We start from the raw sequence: 15,153 nt of genomic DNA, 5'->3' as shown, positions 1-15,153 counted from the left end.
AAAACTACGGTTTTGGCGTTGGGCCAAAGGTTACCATGCGTTGGTTGGTGACCTTGGACGGATAAGATCTGCGTCTCAGATGGAAGGGTGGTCGTTGATTGTTGCAACCCTTCGTTATGGCAGACGTAAAGGAAAGGCTGGCATGGCAAGGTTTAGGCGCGGCAAGGTGGTTGGCACGGCATGCCATTGGCACATGTCGCATGGTCGGCATGCCTTGGCATAGGTTTAGGCGCGGCCAAAACTAGGATTTTGGCGTTGTGCCAAAGGTTACCATGCGTTGGATGGTGACCTTGGACAGCTAAGAACTGCGTCTCAGATGGAAGGGTGGCCGTTGAGTGTTGCAACCCTTCGTTTTGGCAGCCGTAAAGGAAAGGCCGGCATGGAATGGTTTAGGCGCGACAAGGTGGCTGGCATAGCATGCCATTGGCACATGTGGCATGGTCGGTATGCCTTGGCAAGGTTTAGGCGCGGCTAAAACTAGGGTTTTGGCGTTGGGCCAGAGGTTACCATGCGTTGGTTGGTGACCTTGGCCGGCTAAGATCTGCGTCTCATATGGAAGGGTGGTCATTGATTGTTGCAACCCTTCGTTTTGGAAGCCGTAGAGGAAAGGCCGGCATGGCATGGTTTAGGCGCGGCAAGGTGGCTGGCATAGCATGCCATTGGCACATGTGACATGGACGGCATGCCTTGGAGAGGTTTTGGCGTTGGGCCAAAGGTTACCATGTGTTGGTTGGTGATCTTGGACGGCTAAGATGTGCGTCTCAGATGGAAGGGTGGCTGTTGATTGTTGCAACCCTTCGTTTTGGCAGCCGGCGGCATGTAGCGGGGCCGGCATGGCTTTGGCATGGGAACGTGGTTGGCATAGTTTGCCATTGACACGGTATCGAGTTGGCATTTTTGGCATGCCTTGGCGCGGAGATGCGTCTGGCACGGCATGCCATTGGTGCATGTGGTGCAGAGATGCGGCTAGCATGGCATGCCTTGGCGCGAAGACGTGGCTGGCATGGTTTGCCATTGGCACGGTGGTGCGGCTGGCATGGTGGTGTGACTGGCATGGTTGGCATGCCTTGGCGCGGAGACGTGGCTGGCATGGTTTGTCATTGGCACGGTGGTGCGGCTGGCATGGTTGGCATGCCTTGGCGCGGAGACGTGGATGGCATGGTTTTCCATTGGCACGCTGGTGCGGCTGGCATGGTTGGCATGCCTTGGCGCGGAGACGTGGCTGGCATGTTTTGCCATTGGCACGGTGGTACGGCTGGCATGGTTGGCATGCCTTGGTGCGGAGACCTGGCTGGCATGGTTTGCCATTGGCACGGTGGTGCGGCTGGCATGGTTGGCATGCCTTGGCGCGGAGACGTGGATTGCATGGTTTGCCATTGGCACGGTAGCATGAGAATTAGGATTTGGCATAGATGATGTCGGTCAATGTTAAGGGTTCTGCCGTGGAACATGACACATGTATATATATAAAAAAGGTACCCTGGTAATTCTTACGTAGGCATGCTGATTGGTCCAATAAATGTGCTAATGGTCATAGTGACATCATGTCAGATGTATAGTTTTACGATTTTAACCCTAGGCTAAAAACCACCATCAACATTAAGTCCCCTGCTTAGCTCGGAACAGGAGCATTGTTGCGAGGTAAGCATAAGATGGTGACATGCGAGTACAAAAATCTAAGCGACAAGTCGTGAAAAGATGGTCAAGAAGGTCCGACTAACCTTTTTCGAGAGGTAAGGAGAGTTCATGATTCTCGTGTTTGGCGGCCTTGCATAGATTCTATCTGCGATGTAGACCGTGAAGTGGTGATATGAATATCATCGGCTTAGTTTGTTCATGCGTCATCTTGGATGGGTTAGGGAACACTGAGACGCTGGCTCGGCGAGTTGTTGGCGTTGCAGCGGTTTGGAAGGGGGCCGCAGGCATTGCGTTGGTTGGTTTGTACTTGGTACGACGCGAGTGTGGGAATGGGCTTGGTCGATGGCTTGACGTGGTAAGACATGGTGCGGCACGGTGGGGCAAGGAATGACACGGTTTGGCGAGGCAAGCATGGAGCGGACGGCTTGGCACGATGGTGGCTTGTCTTCGCGGGCCCAATTGCCTCTTTTCCTTACTTGACTCACATAGGAAGTCTTTTCCTTATTCAAACTCCGAAAGTGTTATTCCTATAGAAAGGGGGCGTTACTCCTTCTCCTCATGTCACCTTTTCGGTTTTGTTTTCATGTCTCAGTGCTGTGACAGAGAAGTAACAATGCAGGCAAGTGTGTCTTAAACATGTACTTCATGTTTTTCTCACCAAACCCTAATTTATCTCGCATGGCCATGCATTTCCTTATATTTGATGGTAGAAAATGGTTCCATTAGAATATGATGTCACGCCTCAATTCGCGGCTTGTAGAAGGCTTTCCTTTTCGGGACATCATCGTTCTGCGGGATATAAGAGATGATCTTGAATCCTTCATTCGCACAGGTCGTCCTGAAATCGTGCTTATCCTCTCTACAGGTATCGTCTCGTGTTTTCTCCTGGTTTCCCATTTTGTCCTCTTTCTTATGTAGGTTGCTGGTGTAGACATGGTGAAAACTTACCCCTCTTCTCTGGTTTTGTAGCGCATAATGGGATCTTCCAGTGACAGACATACTTCCAACTCTTCGGGGAGAAACTTTGGAATCGATGAAAGCCAGTTTTCTTCTCATGGGGAGGCATTGAATAGAATTGAATCTCTATTCCGTGAAGCTGGCGAATTATTCGGGACATACCTTTGGAGGAATAACGGGAAGGCGGCAAAGCCTCCCAGTGCGTTGAGAGGCTTTGGTGCAACAAAAATTCTTGACGGCCCACTGCTAGGGCGGGACAGTTTGCTTCTCAGTTGAAACGGCGGAAGACCGAGTTTGTGAAACTTTTAGGGGAAAATCAACGTAGATCTCCTGTACAGGACGGTGTCATAACCCTTGATTCTGATGTAAATGAATCGGGAAATTCTCCTCGAAAGGTCGCTGAGAAGACTTCCGAGGAAGACGATGATGCTGCGGTTGGTGAACTGAAACAGCTTCGGAGTAGACGACGAAACTGTTGTCGATGACATTAGGGGAGTCATGATGGCATATGCTAGGTCGGTTGTTGAGGCGGATGTCGGTAAAGAGACAGATCTTGTTGCTGATGAGACGACTTCTGGGTGGAATGTCGAGGTTTCTATTGCTGATGCGGCTTTCGGATGGAATTTTGTTGCCCGATAGATTGTTAGGAAAGTGTTTGAAAGAGCTCTGACTGAGGCGTTGGCAATTCACACATTAGATTTCGATGACTAGCTTCTCCTTTTTTACTGTTTCTATTTGTTGCTTAGTCGTCCTGATGCTTTGCAGACTCATTTTTACCTTTCTTGTATTTGTGGCGAAGTTAGGGTTTCTCCAATTAGCATCCCGCTTGCGGTTTCCCTCTTTGAATAAAACTTCTCATTTGAAAGACCCAAATCTTCCATTAGAATGGGTTGTTCGACTTTCCATGTCTGTATATTTTTTCCTTCATAGCTTTGGATAATTGAATAAGGTATTTCTGGTTGTGATCTGATGGTTAATGGTTTCTCAATGGTTTGGGATTTATTTGGTATATGGTTTCTTTGGTATATGTTTTTTTTTTTGTTTTTTTTTTTTAATTTTGAGATTCGGGGAACTCATTTTGGAAGGAAAGGTATGCTTTTAAACAAAAAACGATACCCTAATGAAGAATGCAAGCGGTGCATTCATCTCGGGGGGGTACAAATATCGAGTGGAAAGAGAAATTGCTGAAGAAAATACTAAAGAGAGAGTGCTGGAAGAGGAAGTAGTACAGCGTTTTTAGGGATTGAAAGTCTTGAGCCACCGCGAGTGAACCATCACACCCCCCAGCTTGTCTGTGTTGATGAGCTTGCAATAAACCCCCATAAGAACATCCGCCACCAGATATGGCTCGTCTTCTTTTTCCTTGGGTAAATCGGTCCGAACAGCTATCTTCACCGTCATCTTTCCGACTTGAAACGAGGTCGCTTTCACCACCATATCTCTGATTTGAAACGAGTTCGGGTGTTGTGTAACCACTTGAATCTTGGTCTCGTCAGTTTCGATTGCATCTTCCAAATTCTTAGCAAAGCGTTTGAATGGCCCAGCGCCCTACTCACATCTCTTGACAGCATCCGCGCCGGTAATCGCACTGAGTCCCCATGACGGGATAAGAGAATAAATGACTGGTTGTAGAAAAGATCGTTCGGCCAAACTTACTTGCGTTTGGAATCTATGAGTTAGCGCCAACCGGTTTTCTCCAGGTGACCGAGTTCCATTGGTACGGCATCAGGTGGGACGGCTTGTTGGAGATTCTTTCGGGCATTGAAATTGGTAGAGGGAATTTTCCCAGTTTCTCCTTGTTATCGAGTACCCACAAGTGCCCTAATATCATGTCGTAACCTAGTTCTTTGACAAATGGAACTTGCTAAGCATTATAACGTCTCCCATCTTGATCTCGAGGTTAATGTAGCTGTACGCGTTCAAGGCTTCCCCTTCCGGGTTCTTAATCACGGATGGGGGATGGGTAGTCTCTTTTTTTGAAAATCACGCAGCTTTCAGAGTCTTGAAGGTACAATGTTAAAGTCAGAGAACGCGTCGATTAGTGTGTTGCCGAATTCACTACCTCTTAAATAGGACGTGGTCAACAGTCCCCAGTTGTCCTTTTCAGTTCCGCTTCCTGAGAGAGCTTGGGCTCTTGGCGCGGCTTCCGTAGTAGGAAAAATCCGTTTGCCCGACACGACACGATTGAGAGCTGTGAAGATATCTTGACGATGCACCTTGGAAAGGTAGAGAATTTCATATACATGCTGCATCATGGACTTACAGTATCGTGCACGGAGTCCCAATAGACTCCACAATTTCTCACCGGAAGTGGATCTCGATGTACTCCCTCGTTTCCCAGCTGAAGTTCCCATTCTTATATCTTTTCTTTGAAGATATGCTTTAGTCTATTACAATCACTGGTTGGGTGATGAACAAATCTGTGGTAGTGGCAGTATTTGGGGTTTGCCATCTCGGCCTCGGTCGGTGGGCGTCTGGGAGATGGTAGTCTGATAACATCATCTTGAATCCATGCTTCTAAAAGTTCGATCACCTCCTCAATGGAAAATGGAAAATCCAGAGCATTTCCTTCAGCTTCGTGATGACGCACGAGAGCTTTAGTGGCGTCCTTCCGTGGCGGAGTTGCTCGTCGTGCTGGTGCTTCGTGTTTAGGCTGCTGGTTTGCAGCTGGGGCCTTCCTTTTTCCTCCCTCGTTACTACGCTCACAGAGGAGGGACCGGCCTTGTACTGCTTGTTGATGAGACGTCTATTCCCGCGAGTTTCGCGCACGTCTTCGGCTCTGGTTGGTCTAGCTCTTTCTAATAATGTTGGTGCTGTCGTTGTTGATCGCTTGGCAGCTTCATGGAGTTCAGAGAATGTCTGAAAACGCAGGTTTTCTAGCAAGGCGCGGTAAATGGGAGCCATATCGTTGATGCATGAATTCACTAACTGTTGCTCGGTCACGTTTGGGTCCTGACAGTCTAGTGCTTGAACCCTGAATCTCTTGAAAAAATCATTTGGATGTTCGTTGTCCCGTTGGTACATCCTTCCTAGGTCCGAGAAGGTAACTTGTTCAGACACAAAGAAGTACTTCTTGTAAAATGCGGTAACCATGTCACCCCAGTTGGGGATGCTGTTTGGCGCGATGTTGTTGTACCACGTGTACGCTCTTCCGGTAAGCGATTTAGAAAACTTCCTCAGACGAAGAACGTGATTGTATTCGTGTTCACTTAAGGACTCCAGGAATCGAGAGATATGCTCACGTGCATTTCCGGTGTCGTCGTACAGGGTGAATTGAGGAGAGGAGTATCCTCTTGGAAGAGTAATTCTTTGTATTCCAGGTGGGTAAGGGGGTTGATGATGATGAATGTCTATTTCGTCACTCTTGATTCGATTCCGAACAAGTTGCTCCAGATCCTCTCGTGTGACAAAATTGGACGGCTGATTTCTTTCCAATGAGGTTCTGGCACGAATCTCTTCGTCCGCGGAGATGCGTTCTGCCGAGGTGCTGGCGCCAGGGGTGTTGGAGGAGTTTCTCATCGGCTCTGGAGGGCGTGACTCCTGTGGTATCCGCTCTATCAGGGCTTTGAGAAAGACGAGTACTTCTTTCTGCCTCGAGACCATGTCCGTCTGGGCTCTTGCGAGAACCTCCAGTCGTTCCATCAAATCAGTGACGGTGATATAGGGTCGGCTTCCTCTGGTTCCTCCGGTTTCTCGTCCCATTGGTAGGGTAATTGAAGTCTTAGTGAAGGTTGGAGGCGCCATGCTTGACGAAGCATTAGGAGCGGTAGCGGCAGCTCTGGCCCTGGTGACTGGCGGCGTAACGCCTGAAGGAGCTCTTTTGGTGCTGCCAGGAATTAGCAAGTTGTGCAGGAACATTAGAGGCGGCAGCGGCTCTGGCGCTGGTGATTGGTGGTGTTACACCTGAAGGAGTGATTTCGGTGTTGCTGGGGTTAGTAGGTGGTGTAGTGATGCCGCTGGAAGTAGGGTTAACGCCAGGGACAGATTCTGCGTTGGTATTCTCAGAGTTTGCAGCTGATCCGGATCTGAGTTCCACCATGTTGAAGTTGGAAGTGAAAGGTGATATCGGAAATTGGAAATCGATATTGCAACCAAGAGATTGATCTCCCACTGTGGTCGCCAATTGTTTGAGGGTGAAAACGGTTTCTGCTGATTTCGGTAATTTTGTGTGAGTGGGTGAGAAACAAGTCTAAACCCTAAAAAATGTATTGCAAGGGAGTACTTTAGATTCGAGAGATCAATTTGTACAAATCTGGCCTAAACCAAGAAATGGTCGTTCCAGACTTGCTTCGGTCACAAAGAGGAGGAGAATGGTTGGTTTTGGGGAGGGAAGCGGAGAGAGTGTTGAGACCAGATTAGTTGGTTCTGGAAGAGTAGTTGTTTGACTTGTATCAGAAAGCGTGAGATAACATATGGGAAAGCTAACAAATGTTTTCTGAGTGTTGTATGCTCCTAATCAAAACTTGTTTTTTAGTGGTAATAGGTAAGACATATTTATACAAGTTGAAGTGAAACGTACTCTGGTCTCGTAAGAAATGGAAAACGGATGAGTAAATGGGAGGAGGTGGTAACCGGAAGTGCCTGGAATTGATGTTCCATAATGAAGGAAAGCGTTTCACCATTACTCCTTGTATTTACTAACCGCCTCATTCTCATGACACTGTCTTGTAACGGGCGTAGTGCATGCCGCACACTGTAAGCCGCCAAACCAATACCCAATGAGCATCCCCAGTTTGTGATATGTGTTGATGTCTCGAGTGTTTCTGTGGAAAACATGTAGCATGTTGCTCCTGTTTGGCAAGTTGAGCTTGGGAGACTTGCGGGTTCGGTGGTGACCTTCGACGGTCGAGATTTTGCATCTTGAGAGGAAGGGTAGACGTTGATTATTGCAACCCTTCGCTTGGTAGCCAGCGGTATAAAAGTATGGCCGGCACGGCTTTGATATGATTAGGCGTGTCCAAGCTAGGATTTTGGCGTAGCAGTGCGGATGGCATGGTTGGCATGCCTTGGCGTGGAGGTGTGGCTGGCGCGACATGCCATTGGCACATGTGGCATGGTTGGCATGCCTTGGCGTGGTTTTGGCGTTGGGCCAAAGGTTACCATGCGTTGGTTGGTGACCTTGGACGGCTAAGATCTGTATCTCAGATGGAAGGGTGGTCGTTGATTGTTTCAACCCTTCGTTTTGACAGTCGTAAAGGAAAGGCCGGCACGGCATAGTTTAGGCGTCGCAAGGTGGCTGGCACGGCATGCCATTGGCACATGTGGCACGGTCGTCATGCCTTGGCGCGGTTTAGGCGCGGCCAAAACTAGGGTTTTGGCGTTGGGCCAAAGGTTACCATGCGTTGGTTGGTGACCTTGGACAGCTGAGATCTGCGTCTCAGATGGAAGGGTGGATGTTGATTGTTTCAACCCTTCGTTTTGGCAGCCGTAAAGGAAAGTCCGGCATGGCATGGTTTAGGGCATATCATTCCATTGGTACATATGGCATGGTCGGCATGCCTTGGCGCGGTTTAGGCGCGGACAAAACTAGGGTTTTGACGTTGGGCCAAAGGTTACCATGCGTTGGTTGGTGACCTTGGACGACTAAGATATGCGTCTCAGATGGAAGGGTGGTCGTTGATTGTTGCAACCCTTCATTTTGGCAGCCGTAAAGGAAAGGACGGCATGGCATGGTTTAGGCGCGGCAAGGTGGATGGCATAGCATGCCATTGGCACATGTGGCATGGTCGGCATGCTTTGGCGCGGTTTAGGCGCGGCCAAAACTAGGGTTTTGGCGTTGGGCCAAAGGTTACCATGCATTGGTTGGTGACCTTGGACGGCTAAGATCTGCGTCTCAGATGGAAGGGTGGCCTTTGATTGTTGCAACCCTTCGTTTTGGCAGTCGTAAAGGAAAGGCCGGCATGGCATGGTTTAGGCGCGGCAAGGTGGCTGGCACAGCATGTCATTGGCACATGTGGCATGGTCGGCATGCCTTGGCGTGGTTTAGGCGCGTCCAAAACTAGGTTTTTGGCGTTGGTCCAAAGGTTACCATGCGTTGTTTGGTGACCTTGGGCGGCTAAGATCTGCGTCTCAGATGGAAGGGTGGTCGTTGATTGTTGCAACCCTTCGTTTTGGCAGCCGGCGGCATGTAGCGAGGCCAGCATGGCTTTGGCATGGGAACGTGGATGGCATGGTTTGCCATTGGCACGGTGTCGCGGCTGGCATGGTTGGCATGCCTTGGCGCGCAGATGCAGCTGGCACGACATGCCATTGGCGCATGTGGTGCATAGATGCCGCTGGCATGGCATGCCATTGGCGCCTGTGGTGCGGATGGCATGCCTTGGCGCATAGACGTGGCTGACATGGTTTTCCATTGGCAAGTTGGTGCGGCTGGCATGGTTGGCATGCCTTGGCGTGGAGACGTGGCTGGCATGGTTTTCCATTGGCACGGTGGTGCGGCTGGCATGGTTGGCATGCCTTGGCGCAGAGACGTGGATGGCATGGTTTTCTATTGGCACGTTGATGCGGCTGGCATGGTTGGCATGCCTTGGCGCGGAGACGTTGCTGTCATGGTTTGCCATTGGCACGGTGGTGCGGCTGGCATGGTTGGCATGCCTTGGCGCGGAGATGTGGCTGACATGGTTTTTCATTGGCATGGTGGTGTGGCTGGCATGGTTGGCATGCCTTGGCGCGGAGACGTGGATGGCATGGTTTGCCATTGGCACGGTGGTGCGGCTGGCATGGTTAGCATGCCTTTGCGCGGAGATGTGGCTGGTATGGTTTGTCATTGGCACGGTAGCATGAGAATTAGGGTTTGGCATAGATGATGTCGGTCAATGTTAAGGGTTCTGCCGTGGAACATGACACATGTATATATAAAAAAAGGTACCCTTGGTAATTCTTACGTAGGCATACTGATTGGTCCAATAAATGCGCTAATGGTCATAGTGATATCATGTCAGATGTACAGTTTTACGATTTTAACCCTAATCTAAAAACCACTATCAACAATACCCTATTTGTAATTTCCAGTATTAGGAGTCATTAAAAGCAATGCTTACCTTAACTACGCGACAGGCAACACTGTTTCATCATAGCAATAGGTAGAAACCTATTTATATTTTACGTTCCCCAGTGCTTCAAGTGAATCTTTCTTAACTCCTGTTATCCCGTTGAACCTAAATCTTGGGATCTCAAGTAAACTACGTTGGGTTTCCCTTAATACGATTCGTTAGATGTAAGCTTTAAGCCCATTCCCCTCGATGATCTAAAGACTTTCTTTTTGGACAAACATTTAGTAAATGGATCCGCTAGGTTGTCCTTGGATTTCACATGATCGATCGTTATAATTCTAGTTGGGAGCAATTCTTTTACGGTCTTGTGTCTCCTTCTTATATGTCCAGACTTACCATTATATATATATCACTCCTTGCGCTGCCAATTGCAGATTGACTATCATAATGAATACATATTGTAAGCACTAGTTTTGGCCATATTGGAATATCTTCTAAACAGTTTTGAAGCCACGTTGTTTCTTCCCCTGTTTTATCTAAAGCAGTAAACTCATATTCCATTTTGGATCTGGATATACACGTTTGTTTAGAAGATTTCCAAGATACTACTCCACCACCTATTGTAAATACATACCCACTAGTGGATTTAATACCTTTAGAATCTGATATCCAATTCACGCCAGAGTATATTTCTAATACAGGTGGATATCTCGTATAGTGTGATCCGTGATTAAGTGTATATCTCAAGTATTTTAATAATCGGATTATAGCCTTCCAATTGTGCATTCTAGGATTACTCGTAAATCTGCTTAATTTATTTACTGCACAAGCTATGTCCGGACGAGTACAGTTCATCACATACATTAAGCTACCAATTATACGAGAATACTCTACTTGTGATATGCTTTGATCACGATTTTTCGCTAGATGAAGAGTTGGATCAGTAGGAGTTTTTGAAACACTTCCATCACTTTTATCAAATTTACTTAGTATGCTCTCAATGTAATGGGATTGAGATAATACTTAGACATCTGATGTCTTAGAAATTTTTATTCCTAAAATAACATCAGCAACACCTGGGTCTTTCATGTCAAACTTGCTCTTTAGCAGTTTCTTTGTATCTGTAACAACTTCCATGTTATATTACCTGTGATAAGCATATCATCAACGTAAAGAGACAAAATCACATAACTCTTTGGTGTATGCTTGAAATAGACACATTTATCACATTCCCTTATTTTAAAACCATTGGATATCATCACACTATCAAATTCTTGGTGTCATTGCTTCGATACTTGTTTTAATCCATAAAGTGATTTTACCAATTTCTAAACTTTCTTTTCTTGACCAGGAACCACAAAACCCTCAGGTTGTTCCATGTAGATTTCCACATTTAATTTACCATTTAATAAATTTGTTCTAACATCCATTTGATGTATCTCAAGGTTATATAATGCAGCAATTGCAATTAATACTTGGACATGAGATTATTCTCGTTACAAGAGAGTATGTATCTAAATAATTTAATCCTGAATTTTATTTATAACCCTTAGATACAGGTCTTGCCTTGTACTTGTACATTGAACTATCTGTTTTCATCGTTCTTTTGAAAATCCACTTGCAATCCAAAGGTTTACAACCAAGGGGAAGATCAACCCATTCCCAAGTATGATTTTGCAAAACAAATTCAAACTCTCTATTTATAGCCTCTTTTTAGAAAGGTGCTTCTGGAGTAGGCGTTGCCTCTTTACAATATTGAGGTTCATTTTCTATCAAGAAAGAATGTCAGAAAATCATATCCAATTTCTCATTATTTTATTTCGTCTAGCTCGTCAATCCGTAAGTTAGAACTATTTTGATTAGATTGATTTCCATCAATTTGACCAAAAGTTCTCTTCTTACTCAATTGTTCATTTGAATCACTTAAACTCGTATCTTTACTTCCATCTTTACATGATTAAGATATCTTCGAAAAGTACTGCATTTCTATATTCAGTTATCGTATTTGTGTGAATATCTGAAATTTTCGATTTATGCATTAAAAATCTATAAGCACTACTATTTTCTGCATATCCAATGAAAATTCCATCAAAGGTTACTTGGGACCTATTTTTACCTTTTTAGGTAAAATAAAAACTTCCACTTTTGCAAGACACCCCGCACCTTTAAGAATTTATAGGGAGGTTTATGGCCTTTCCGTAATTCATAAGAGGTAATTTTCTTTTTCTTATGTGGTAGTTTTTAAGGATATAATTTGTGGTAAGCACAGCTTCCCCGACAATCTTGAACTTAATAGTAGAGCATTCATCATTTCTTTCAATGTACGATTCTTGCGTTTCGCAATACCGTTTGATTGTGGATTATAAAGGAGCAGTGGTTTGGTGGATAATTCCATGCTCCGAACAAAATTCCGCGAATGGTGAATCATATATACTCAATGCCTCTATCACTTTTCAGAATCTTAATCTTTCTATTCAATTGGTTTCCAACCTCATTCTTATTGTGCTTAAATATGTCTATTGCATCCCTCTCATTAGATAGACTTAGCAATAACAAGTGCAATCATCAATAAAAATAATAAAATACTTTTTTTAATTTCTTGTTTGCACTGATTTAAAGTCACAAACATCAGTATGAACCAAATATAATAGTTCAGTATTTCTTCAACCAGATGAAAGGATGACCTTTTTAATTTTGCTTCTAAACAAATTTCACATCTATGATTCAAATCAATGTGACGCTTGGGTATTAGATCCATGTTAATTATTTTTAGAAGAAGCATGACATATATTTGTTGAGTCAACCAAATAAGAAGAAGAAATTTCTTTTTTATTCCCTTTGGGAATATTCATGAATAAATTTAATTTAGACAACCTATCACACAAGGATCCCTTTACCCACATATATATTATGCTTTGATATGATAGCTTTGTCGGATATAAAAACAATTTTAAATCCATGATTTACTAGTAATGAACAAGAGGTTAAATTAATGCGAATAGTTGAAGCATGTACAACGTTATTCAAAGTGAGTTCTTTTCCGAAAATCATTTTGAGAACAATTTTTCCCTTTCTGATGACTTTTGATGTCAGACAATTTCCCATGAAAAGTATATCATCATTCACACTTTGATAATAAGTAAACATGTTCCTATCGGCACAAACGTGCCTAGTAGCTCCGCTATCTATCCACCATTCTCTAGAATTTCCAACCAAATTGACTTCTGATATGACTTTCGTCATATTTATGCCAGTCTCAGGTTCTTGTTAATCATGTAAGAATCTTTTTTACTGTATATAAAACACAAGTTTGCACTGTCAGTGAAATATGTATATAAACCAAAATGGTTCCGGAAAAAACAACCTCCAATAATTAAAGATTAAGGTACTGTCAAATGAGTGAAATTCAAAGTTAGTCCAAACTTTTGAATTCCTGTCACTTGGTTTTGCGACTATCAAATTAATGAGTTTGAACTAACAATAAAAGAGGGTTATTTAACGAAAAGTATCCAGAAAATGACCAACACCTAGTTTTGGTACCCAACATTTAAAATATTAACGGTTGGTACCTAAAACTGGCGTTGACTTTCAAGTCAAACTGTTGACTAAACTTTGTTATAATTCTGTTACAAAAAATATGCCATTACCTTATTGGTCTTATGATTGCTAACAATGCCTACACTTATCCTAACGCCCACATAGTATGTGTCCTAATTTTTATGCCCTAAACTAGATTAACAGTCAAGATGGGATCTCAAATATGAGTAACCGCTGATTAACCATTACCTTCTACAACACAATTGCGTTACATTTATACCTCCTCCTTTTCCCTACAGCCGAGCAGACCTCCACCACTGTCTATATTGCCATCAATTTGTGTGGATCAATTGAGAGGATTATGAAAAGAATGAGGAGTTACATGGATTTTTGGAATTACGTGTATATCAGTAAAAAATTTGGTATTGCAAATTCAATGATCAGTTGAAGAAAGGGGACGTTGTTATTTAAATGGTGTCTGAAACATGGATATTGTTGATTATTTTCGAGGTAAGTGATTCGTGATAATGTTATGAAAATTGGGTACTAATCAACTGACAAATTTGACAGAGTTTAGTTGAGAAATTATTAGACATAAGAGTTTTTTGTCATGGATACATGGGTGTTTGTCAAAGGTTTGTGATGAATCGGCAGATAGGTTTAATTTTAACCGAGAAATCAGTGAAGAAGAAGATGTTGCTCTCATTGATGTAGAAGTGGAGACGATAGTGGTTCTGATGGATATCTGCTAAAGGTTGTTGCTGCAATTATGGGTTTGAATTGACATGGCTTTGGTGGAATTTAACAGTCAGGAGATGTGTCTTCCATTTAGTTTATGTCTGAATCACGAAAGACCTAGACTGAATTTATGGTCGTAAAAGTAGAGATGGGAAGTGTTGTTGGACGAGATGGTGCTAGCTGCCATGGGTTCTGGTGATTGAAAAAATACTGTTTGCAAGAGGCAATTGAAGATAACAAGAAAACATGGAGAAATTTTAAATTAAAGATGATGAAATAAATATAGAACAGTTGTAATAAATTCTTCAATGGTTTATATAGTCATGTATGATTATGAAACTTGGTTCTTGTTACAACTCGAATTTGCATGTAGAAGATGAAAATGCGGGGGTCTAACAACCACACCCAACAATTCGTTTGGAAATTTGAGAGGACTTACTCCAATATACTTTCTAGAGAATCAACTAGACAGTCAGACTCAATCTAGAGTAAAGTATATCAAAGAGCTTAATATCTTTAACTCTTAATTCAATCCGTAATCAGCAAATAGAAATGTGCGATCCCGATTGAATATAAGAGGAGTTACTTGAACGGTACCAAAGACCAATGTTCAAGTGTCAATCAATGTAATCAACAACCAAAGGTTGGATATTCTAATTGATTGATGTTAACGCACAACCTGTGATATTTCAATTATATAACAAAATATAATGCGGAAAAGAAATAACACAGACGCCAGAATTTTGTTAACGAGGAAACCGCAAATGCAGAAAAACCCCGGGACCTAGTCCAGATTGAGCACCACACTGTATTAAGCCGCTACAGACTCTAGCCTACTACCAAATAACTTCGGACTGGACTGTAATTGAACCATAATCAATCTCACGTTGATTCAAGGTACAGTTGTGTTCCTTACGTCTCTGATCCCAGCAGGATATTATGTACTTGATTCCCTTAGTTGATCTCACCCACAACCAAGAGTTGCTACGACCCGAAGTCGAAGACTTGATAAACAAATATGTCTCACACAGAAAAGTATATAGATTGAATAAATCTGTTTCCCGCAGAAATACCCAAGAGTTTTTGTTCCTTATTTTGATAAATCAAGGTGAACATGAACCAATTGATAAATCGGACTTATATTCCCGAAGAACAGCCTAGTATTATCAATCACCTCACAATAATGTTAATCGACTAGCGAAATAAGATATTGTGGAATCACAAACGATGAGACGAAGATGTTTGTGATTACTTTTATCTTGCCTATTGCAGAAATTAATCTTGAATCAAT

Source organism: Papaver somniferum, chromosome 10, assembly GCF_003573695.1.
Source record: "Papaver somniferum cultivar HN1 chromosome 10, ASM357369v1, whole genome shotgun sequence".
Classification (NCBI taxonomy): domain Eukaryota; kingdom Viridiplantae; phylum Streptophyta; class Magnoliopsida; order Ranunculales; family Papaveraceae; genus Papaver; species Papaver somniferum.
Note: the sequence above shows the minus strand (reverse complement) of the source record.